Raw genomic sequence first — 10,679 nt, forward strand, 5'->3', positions numbered from 1 at the left:
ATTAAGATAAGAATCATGTTTCTTGCCTTCCTGGGCTTGGCTCTGCTTATTAGCCTGCAGCACAGTCATGGTGCTAGCATAGATCACCCTTCTCTACGCACGGCACACACTGGCTGGGACAATCAGTAAATTGCTGTGCCCACCACGAGTTTGAGTGGAATTACTGCGGCTGAAAAAGTTAGCGAACAACATGCTGATGTTAGAGGAGTCATGGAGACAACGCCAGATAAAAACCAGAAGGTGCATGTTGGTGTATGTGGTCAATGTTTGGATGTTCATGCGTGTACGAATATTGCTTGTGGGTGTCCCGGGAGGTACCCGACAGACTGTGCGTACAGCACGCTTGAAGAGCCCATTAAGCCGTCGACTTTGATACGCCGTGAGAAATGGTAAGTAAGCAGAAGCGGCATACATAAAGTGTGATAAAATGAAAGAACGAAAATAGGCTATGCGACATTGAAAGGGCAGGAACGTAGCGTATCGTCTGAGCACGCCAACTTTCGACGCGACGCCCCGTGCGACGTGGTCGACCATGGTGTTCCAGCTCATGTCCGCATCAAAGTGGAGACCTAAATATTTCGCAGAGCGAACAGTTGGCAGAGGCAGTCCATTACATTGCACTTGCAAGTCAAATGTTTGAGATCGTACTGGCGATATCGACATGATCTGTGTCTTCGTTTCATTCAAGATGAGACCGCGGTTCCTAAGCCAATCGGCGAGGTGCTGGACAGCACTTGAGAGATTTTGGGACACCTCATCCATGCTCATGCTGCTGGATCTAATTGAGATATCGTCCGCAAATTGCAGGGTCGCAACGTTGTAAGGGGACAGCTCTTTCGCAATGTCACGGACGTAGAGAACAAACAACAGGGGCCCGAGAACTGACCCCTGTGGTACTCCGGAGAAGCTGGTGTATGGTGAGCTCTGTACCTGGCCGACTTTAACATACTGTGTCCGATCTGAGAGGTAGTCTGCAAGCCATTGCAGCACCGTTCCACCAATTCCGACCTCGAATAGGTCCTGAATAAGGGTTTGGTGCTTCACCTTATCAAATGCTTTTGACATATCTACGAAAGCAATCCCCGTGAAGTACTTTTTTGTCTGGGCTTGGCATATGCCCTCAACGGCTAATACAAGGGCATCACATGTGGAATGATGTGAACGATAGCCGAACTGAGTTGGTGGAAATAGATCATGTCGGCACAAGTACTGAGTGAGCTGATCATGGATGACTCGCTCCAAAAGCTTTGAAACTATCGACATTAGAGACACGGGTCTGTGATTCTTTGCTATGCTGGGATCACCACCTTTAAATAGAGGTGAAATGCTGGCCACCTTCATAGGAGCTGGGAAATGTCCCTCCCTCATGGATTTGTTGAACAGTAAGGCCAATGACGGCGCAAGAACATCTGCATGAGCTCGAAGAAGGGCCGCAGGGATGCCGTCACTGCCAGTTGCCTTCGTTGGATTCTGTTGCTCTAGAAGCTTCCGGACTTTTGCAATAGATACAGGAACAAATTCCACAAAACTAGTTGCCGTTCGTGGCCCTTGGGGTAGGTGAAGATGAACTGGGCGGCTGGGATCTTCCACGATCTTGGCGAAAGCACTTCGAATTGCCTCAGCTGAGCACTGAAGCGGTGCCGATTTTCTTTGTTTCCCCGTCAACTGGTTGATGATTCGCCAGGTTTGTTTTACATCACAAGTCGCAAGCTGAAATTTTGTACTGTAGTACGCTTCTTTCAGCTTCCGGTTACAGGTAGTGGCCTCCCTTCTCGCCGCTTTGAATGTAGCATACCTTTGCTCAGATCTGTCTGACAGCCACTTTCTATGAAGCCGGTTGCGCTTACTCAAAAGGTGCAAGAGCTGGCTGTCCATCCACGGTACCGATTGTCGCTTGTGCTGCTTACAAGATCTAAGAGGGGCATGAGTGTCAAGCACCTGCAGGAAGCGATTATTCCACTCCGTCCACATGTCTGTTGGGCTGCCTTCGATGCTGCAAAAATTCTGCTGAATCAAGTCAGCTTTGAAGCTTTCATGATTTATCCTTCGGTAGTTCCGGCACAACATTGATGTCTCGGGACTCCTTGTCGGGTCAAGGTAGAATTCACTTATGACCGCTGCATGGTCGCTGAAAGCCACGGGATGGATCGTTGCCACATTGTGCTGGTCAAACGTATTGAAGAACAGATCCAATGTGGTGGCTGTGGAATTAGATGCAAACCGTGTCCGCTGATGAACGCACTGGTGGAGACTGTAGCTTGCCGTTAGATCAGACAGGAAATGGAGCTGATGATCTGGAGCCGTTGATGGATCCACATTCACATTTAAGTCACCGCACAGTATAACGTTCCTGCCCGGAGTGATAGCTGAGTGTAGAAGACCATCAAGGCGATCCCAGTAGCCAATAGGTTCAGAGGGAGGACGATAGATTGTGCCTATCAAGCAACTCCCACCAGTGCAGGGAACCTCACCCCAACAACTCTCAACCCCAGCAGCAGCTATATCGCATCTCGGCTTGAGAGGCAAGGATGTTCGGGAATATAAGCAGACACCTCCACCAACTTGATCCTCTCGATCAGCACGCAAAACATTGTAACCTGCCAACGTGATTTCTCCATCAGTAATTGTACTATCCAGCCATGTCTCGTTCACACAGACAACATCAGGACAATGCTGGCGGGTGAGTTGTGCTAGGTCATTAGTCTTGTTTCGAAGGCTTCTGATGTTTATCAGTAGAACTTTCAGCTTAGCGTCACCACTCAGTCCTCCCCTGTCTCTGAAAGGTGCTTTCGGATGGCGCAATCTACCCGGAAAGAAAGTTGGAGCCTGCGCATTCAGTATCGAGGTGTTCATTGCGCCTCTGCTTGGTCGGACCTGAAGCGCCAGTCACGGAGAGTGTATGCAACTGTTTCAGGCCAGAAAGACTTTTCACTAACTTTGTTCACGTCCTGAGCGTCAACTGTTATTCTCGCGGAGGCCGTTCTGAAGTATTCAGAAGAGTATATAATACATTGCACTATCTCCACGTCCCGATCTCTGCACCATTCAGCGATGGACTGTGCCTGGCAACCATATGGGATTTGCCCCAGGTAGAGAACTTTCCGCGGGCCTCTGGGGACGGTGTCTAAGGAAGGTGTCGGGTTGCTATCGGACGTACGTTCCCGGATGTAACGTGAAGACTCGTGGCGGCGGATGGGATTTGTCTGCGCTTTGCGACTGTCAGTCTGCCGTTCCGCAGGACTTGTAGCCTTCTCCGTCCCGGGAGGTTCTGATGCTAGCCGGCTCTTGAAGCGTCGACGCTCCTTCCTGGACATGACATCCTCGAATGGCGCCTGGTCAACCGATATGTCCATTGGAAGGTCAATTGGGGCAGTATCTCTAGATATGGCCTGCGAATACAACTCCTTGGGTTCATTCCTAGCAACGTCTTCAAGCACTGATCCTTCACCTCGGGATGTGGCATGTAGGTCTCTTTGTGCTCTTTCAATCTTCGAATAGCTCGCCAGGGGAGCAGTCATCTGCGGCCGGGCATGCTTGTGCTGTTTCCCGCCGCTGGCCCTCTCCAAGTCTCCTACTCTGTCCGAGAGAGATGCCAGTTCCCGCTTTACAATCGCTTCAACCTCTAGTAAGGGGATACCCTTCTCCTCTGCAGCCGTGATCTGCCGCCGCTGGTCGTCTCTCAGCGCTGCCAACTCGTCACTGATGCTAACAACAATCCGCATCATCTCACCCAAGCGTTCAACGACTCCAGCAGCTGATGGGTGTAACACACCCACACCAGCCTCGCGAAGTTTCCCGACCACCTCCGCGCGAGCCATACTGTCCAGGCCATCAATGCTATGCCGCCGAGCTAAACCTCGCAGTTCCTCGAAAGTGAGAATGGCTAAGTCTACAACGTCACCCAGGCTCATCTTGCACCAGATTACCGCAGACACGGCCGCAGCAAGTCGCGAAAATAGCGTCGTGAAGACAAACCACCAGTGTGAACAGAGGCGCGAGCACTCCACTCCAGCGCGTGATCCAGCACGTGATGCAGCGATGTAGCGATGTAGGTAATCCAGCTAGACGCAACGCACAACCCAGCCCTAGCGCTAAGGATTAGACCAGACCTGGACCAGGACTTCATCCAATGGCAGGACACTGCCAACTCAGCCAACCTGAAGATATAACAGCAGCCCAGTCAGCTCCAGACCAAACAGCAACCAAGCAACTCAGCAGCCAAGCAAGCTTCTTCCTCCAACACTGTCATTACTATACCAAGAAGCACTTTGCACCAGATGTACAAGTCATTGCCTGCCTGCTTTTTGTTTCACCTACTGCTTATTCTTCCAGCCACGAACGCCACATCAGAGAGGTCATTCAGTGGACTTCACAGCCTGAAGACGTTTATTCAATCCACATAAAGCCGTATCAATCATCTTTCTCCAAAGTATGAGAATTCGCATACATCAAGTGGTTATACAAAATGATTTCATAGAGATTTTCGAATGGACACACTAGTATACGAGCCCAAATCAGCAGATTTTCGAATATGTACAATATGCGCTGTGCCACGATCACTCACGAATCTGTGACTTCGCCAAAAGCATTTCAACTGACGATATAATTGTATAACCTGTACAGGTGCGCTACATGTACTGGTACATTGTAGTAACTTGATTCAGTTATATCATTTTAAGGTGAAAATGTTCCTCCGGACCAGTCAAATATGTGGCAGCTGCGGCCCTGGCATACATGATGCCGTGCACTATGTCCACATGCGCACATCAATACTCAGCACATGAGGACAATTTATTTGGTTTTGTGTCTTTGAAAAATACTTGATTACACAAGAGTTTGTTGCAAAGCGCATTTAATTGATGCATTCCACCCCCAAAGCTCACCTCATTTTGGACATTAACTGCTATGCCTTTTCTCATCAGCAGCTCACACAGTGCTTTATGTCCACGGGCCGCGCAGACATGTAGAAGTGATGCTAGTTGGCAGTACTATTAGGTCACCATAGCAACAAACAAACAAACAAACACACACATACACATTCTTACAATCACCCGCAAAGCATGCAAGTTCGAGATTTTTCCTTTCCATTGCAGAATAGTACCATACACATGTAATCAAAGTGCAAATGACTTGTTTCCAAAAACAGAGCATATCTCATCTTAGTGTGTGTGGTAGAGGACAGGGACATAGTAAATACTGGCTGGAACTTGACGTGAAATCCACAAAAACACTTGGATCAGTGGTCCCCATGTACAGAACTCATAACCGCAGGTTAGTGATACAAAGAGTACATAACCCCAAGAGTTTGCAACTGCCCACACAACCTTTAGCGAGTGCTGCTACGCCAGAACTTCACATCACACGTGATTCAAAAGTTACGCTGGCAAGCAGTGCAAAGTGACCACAGGAGAGTTGAGTCCAAAACAGGGTTGCGTTCAACCCTCTTTCTATCATGCACAGTGTGAACATACTGTGTGCAAGCTCGTCATGTGATGTGAAATCCTGCCATCTCATAAAGTGTTACAACAAAACTGCAGTAGCACACTCTTGGGGGTTGTGTACCCTTGGGAGAACTACAATACCTTTTCCCTTATCGTTCACCTCTACTAAAGTATACCCACTGGCCAGTGGTTATGTTGTACCTCTACTAAAGTATACCCACTGGCCAGTGGTTATGTTGTACCTCTACTAAAGTATACCCACTGGCCAGTGGTTATGTTGTAGCTCTACTAAGGTATACCCACTGGCCAGTGGTTATGTTGTACCTCTACTAAAGTATACCCACTGGCCAGTGGCTATGTTGTAGCTCTACTAAAGTATACCCACTGGCCAGTGGTTATGTTGTACCTCTACTAAAGTATACCCACTGGCCCGTGGTTATGTTGTAGCTCTACTAAAGTATACCCACTGGCCAGTGGTTATGTTGTAGCTCTACTAAAGTATACCCACTGGCCAGTGGTTATGTTGTACCTCTACTAAAGTATACCCACTGGCCAGTGGATATGTTGTACCTCTACTAAAGTATACCCACTGGCCAGTGGTTATGTTGTAGCTCTACTAAAGTATACCCACTGGCCCGTGGTTATGTTGTAGCTCTACTAAAGTATACCCACTGGCCAGTGGTTATGTTGTAGCTCTACTAAAGTATACCCACTGGCCAGTGGTTATGTTGTACCTCTACTAAAGTATACCCACTGGCCAGTGGATATGTTGTACCTCTACTAAAGTATACCCACTGGCCAGTGGTTATGTTGTACCTCTACTAAAGTATACCCACTGGCCAGTGGTTATGTTGTAGCTCTACTAAAGTATACCCACTGGCCAGTGGATATGTTGTACCTCTACTAAAGTATACCCACTGGCCAGTGGTTATGTTGTACCTCTACTAAAGTATACCCACTGGCCAGTGGTTATGTTGTAGCTCTACTAAAGTATACCCACTGGCCAGTGGTTATGTTGTACCTCTACTAAAGTATACCCACTGGCCAGTGGTTATGTTGTAGCTCTACTAAAGTATACCCACTGGCCAGTGGTTATGTTGTACTTGGTCCGACTTACTAAAATGTGCGCTTTGTTTCCGAAGCCTACCAAGCAAATCCAAATTATCTCAGGACGGAATAAACTTCCCAGCTACCTTACAGTGTCCTTCAGTTGTTGATTTGTGACATTGAGGAAGGAATGGCTCACAACTCCAAAGGAGGCAGCACCTCAAACTCCTAGACGACTCGTACGTTTCGCGTTCAAATGTTGTCGTCAGAGGACTCTTGTTACTTCACCTGCAACACTGAGAAGGCCTGTTGATGATATCAAGACCCCCAATACGATGGAGAATTGTCACAGAGCACCAGGAACTCAAGGGCGATCGTTCTTGATTCCCTCCTGACAGATTAAAGTCGCTGCAGTCTCTGTTTCCTGGGCAGAATTTTCTGCAAACGCGTCAGCCAGAGACTAGTGCAGCAGCACAATCATCGGGTTGTCCAGCTCACTGATGTATCCCGCAGTCGTCCACGATGTGGGGGCCGACGACTCAAGATCGCCGAGCAACTGATCGAAAAAAACAACCACCCCTGGAGTCGTCTTTCCCACGAGAAACTGGCTGGAAAACTGAAATGAACAAACAGTGAAGTTTTCTGCGGATGCGGCTGGTGGATGGTGTGGAGTTTTCGGAGCCGCGAGGCGTTATCGTTGCACCAAGCCAATGTGAATGCTCCATCTCGTCTCCAGTGACAGTGTACTACTACCGGTAGTGGCCCATTGATTCATACACCAGGGATGAGCGCATACGGTCAGACTGTATGACACAGACTGTCAGTAAGCGGAACAAGGTGATGAGAAGTAATCTTTTTGGTGCGTGGTGGTTTACCTGTTCACCTCATTTGAAGGTTTCGTGGCAACGTCGGGTGTAAACCCCTATAGCTATTCTGACAGTTGCACTGCACGAGGGAGAGGCGAAGGCGATCGTCAAAATCTAATGATAGAAAAAATCAAGAATTGCAGCGTAGCTTGAAGAAGACAAAAACTGGCGATGTTTTGCAGGGTGACGCGCTTGCAGATGCGCCCAGAGACACCAGCAGCGATGAAAACTAGAAGGTCAGCCCAAGAGACGATACACGGTAGATATCTATCTACCATCTCTTGGTTGAGTTTTTAGTTGGTTTGTATTTGTATTTATGGATTTTCCACAGGCCTTAGCCTAAGTCGAGGGAGTCTCCGTCAACAGCTTATGAAGAAGAAGCTGAGGAGAAAAATAAAAATAGGAAATAGAAAGATGCGGGGTGGTAGTTATATAACACACTGCTCTATGACAACGCTACTCTACTTGGAATGAAACCAGAGGGCTCATAACGGATGATAGCAAAGCGTGTGCGGACAAGAGCGGTAAAACATTTTGGGCTGGATACAGAACGAATGGCAGCCGGGAGGGAGTTTCATGTGGCAGTGGTGACAAAGAGAAAGGTGGCACGCGTGTGTGTGCTGGCTCTAGCAGGTGGGAGTAGATGTTGGGGGCGCCTGGCGCTGTTTGATACTGGGTAGTCTAGGTCCTCCAGGGACGTTATCTGGCTATTGATAAGGTGGTGGAGCTCAAGAAGGCACTGAATGTGTCTTCGCGATGCGAGGCTGGGCCACTGGAGGTGCGCAAAAAGTGAGGCTTTCGGCTCCGTTTGAGGAGGGTACACGCCATACGGCCGCAGGATCACACGTGCCACTCTTGCCTGTAGCCGTTCAAGGGTAGTAGCCTGAGCACTGGAGAGTTGAAACTGCCAGAGGGATGAGGCGTATTCAACCACAGGTCGAACATATCCAGTGTACAAGCGGCTGGCTACGGCTGGGGTGATATGCTTGGTCATGTGGATCAGCAGGACCGCTCGCTGGCGAAACTTTGTCGTGATGGTGGCGACGTGGTTGGTGAAGTAGTTCTCTTGCTCATTTGTACAAATGATTGAGTTTTGAAGTGAAGCGCACATTTCAACAAGCCGGACAAAGTAGCTCAACTAAAGTAAACCGTGTGTACAGTAAAACCTTCAACTAACGACCACCCCTTGGTGCCAGAAGAAATGGTCTTTAGTGGCATGTGGTCTTAAGTTACAGATTTGAACCGCACGACCATAATTCCATGTCTGATATGCATGTTAAAATGCAGCTAATGAAAATTCACACCACTTGCACAATGCCATTTTTCCTTTGAGCAGTAGCATCGATCATCGAGCAGGTTCGAGCAATTACTCTCCAAGACGTTTCCTATAATGTTTGCTCATGAGAGCACTTGAAACTATGACAGGTGCAGTGCAGCCCATAGTCAAAATGAGATTGCGTTCATTCATGCAGCTGTAGTATCCAAAGAGTCCATTCAGGACAGAAAATCATCAAAATTTCGAAGAAGGAGCTTCGAACAACCTTTCATTTCCTGCACTGCTGTCGCTAGTTACTGGTCAAAATCGACTTTGGGACAAGAAAAGGCGGTCGCTGGATGCGTTCAGCAGGTAGTCGCTTGTCACAGTGCATTTTTGTATATGAGACCGACCGTGCCTGGCGAAGTGGTGTGTAGCAGCAGGCTGGCTGTTAGTCACGGTCGTCTTTAGTTACAGGTTTTACTCTATTATGGCTTTGAGGCGCAATGTTCACCACATTTACAAAGAGAGGAACATTCAATTTTCTAGGAACATCTTTGACAGCGAAGTGACGCTGGATGAGCACATGCTCAGTTTATCAGAATAAACCAACCAGTGATCAGAACATACAGTTTCACGCCGAGCACTTCGGCCAGTACTCACCCTTCGTGTCTCACTAAAGGGACTGAACATAACTTTGCCATTCAAGAGCGACGGATCACACCAGAGTAAAAACTGGACACAATGAATGCTGCCACAGAAGCATGCTGCCAGCATCAGAAGAGCCTGAGTATTCAAGCACAAATGCGCACGCACGCACACACAAGCACACAGATACGTACGTACATGCATGCACACACGCACACGGTGACATGCTCTCACACACACACACACACGCATACAGATACATACGCACACATATACACACATACACACACAAAACACGCAAACAAACAAAACACACAGATAAAAATACACACATGCTATCATGCTCAAACACACGTACACACAAACACACAAACCGAAACAGACAACACACAAACACACAGACACTTGCATGCTCGCACATACACACACGCACACGCACGCACACGCACACGCATATTCACTACAACACACAGCAACTTGCGGTACGGGGGAGTGCCGACCACAAAGTGAGAGGCTACGGAAAGAAAAACGTAGACACTGTCGGAGCAGAATGTTGGCGGAGCCAAGTATCTACGAGAGAGGATTCAGGGTCGGCCGGATAGACACTGCCGGAGCAGAATGTTGGCGGAGCCAAGAATCTACAAGAGTCTGCGTCCGAGGGACGGCGACCGAGGCCCTGAGTAGCCGTAAATGAGCGTGGCCAACACCCCGTTTATTCACTTTATCAAAGCATATTAGTGATGAGAAATGGGAGGTGGGAGGGTGAAAGACTACGAGCAAGCAAGAATGATCATCGCACAGAACGGATCGAAATATATAACAGAGCAAACTCTAGCAAGACATGCAACGAAGCATGCCACCCACGTTGAGCGCTACAAGCAAACGTCATCATGACGCCGCCACACGCTGCCCACATCGGAGCCGAGCGACACGCATGAACGCCACGTAGAGAGACACGTTCAATGTCACCTAGAGAGATGCATTCAATATCATGCAGAGTGCCAAGCCGCACAGAAACCATAGCCAGCAGCAAAGCATGGGCATGCAGTAACAGCACTATTAAACATAGCAGCATAGATTGAGCGGTAGCACAAAGCTGCGTGCACCCATTAATCTGCAATAGCACCATAATGCTACACACACACCCACTTACACACTCAGAACTCAGAACTCAGACATGCCCATCGCAGAAGCAACTTGTGCTAGGATCACACCATTCAACAGATTGTTAGGCTGATGATTTGACCGCAAGTAATTCTAGCCTGGTATCCACCACGCAGCTGATTGAAGTGGCTTTTTCTGGCCAGTGAATCTCTATTTTTAATTTTTATATTTTTCATTTTCCGCTTTTTGCTCACACACACACACGCACGCACGCACGCGCGCGACAACACACACACACCCAAACCCACACACACAAAG

General features: G+C 48.3%; 1 long non-coding RNA gene across 1 annotated transcript in view; it reads right to left on the reverse strand.

The window, feature by feature from the left end:
* LOC135827488 (uncharacterized) overlaps positions 1 to 10,015 on the reverse strand; it is a 55,379-nt gene extending 45,364 nt beyond the window's left edge. Inside the window, exons 1-2 of the long non-coding RNA XR_010555464.1 lie at positions 9,273 to 10,015; positions 4,884 to 4,988 (exon numbers count right to left, since the gene is read on the reverse strand). This is a non-coding gene — a long non-coding RNA (uncharacterized LOC135827488). The remainder of the gene's footprint in view (positions 1 to 4,883; positions 4,989 to 9,272) is intronic.
* Positions 10,016 to 10,679: the final 664 nt, after the last annotated feature.

This window comes from Sycon ciliatum, chromosome 11, assembly GCF_964019385.1.
Source record: "Sycon ciliatum chromosome 11, ocSycCili1.1, whole genome shotgun sequence".
NCBI lineage: Eukaryota > Metazoa > Porifera > Calcarea > Leucosolenida > Sycettidae > Sycon > Sycon ciliatum.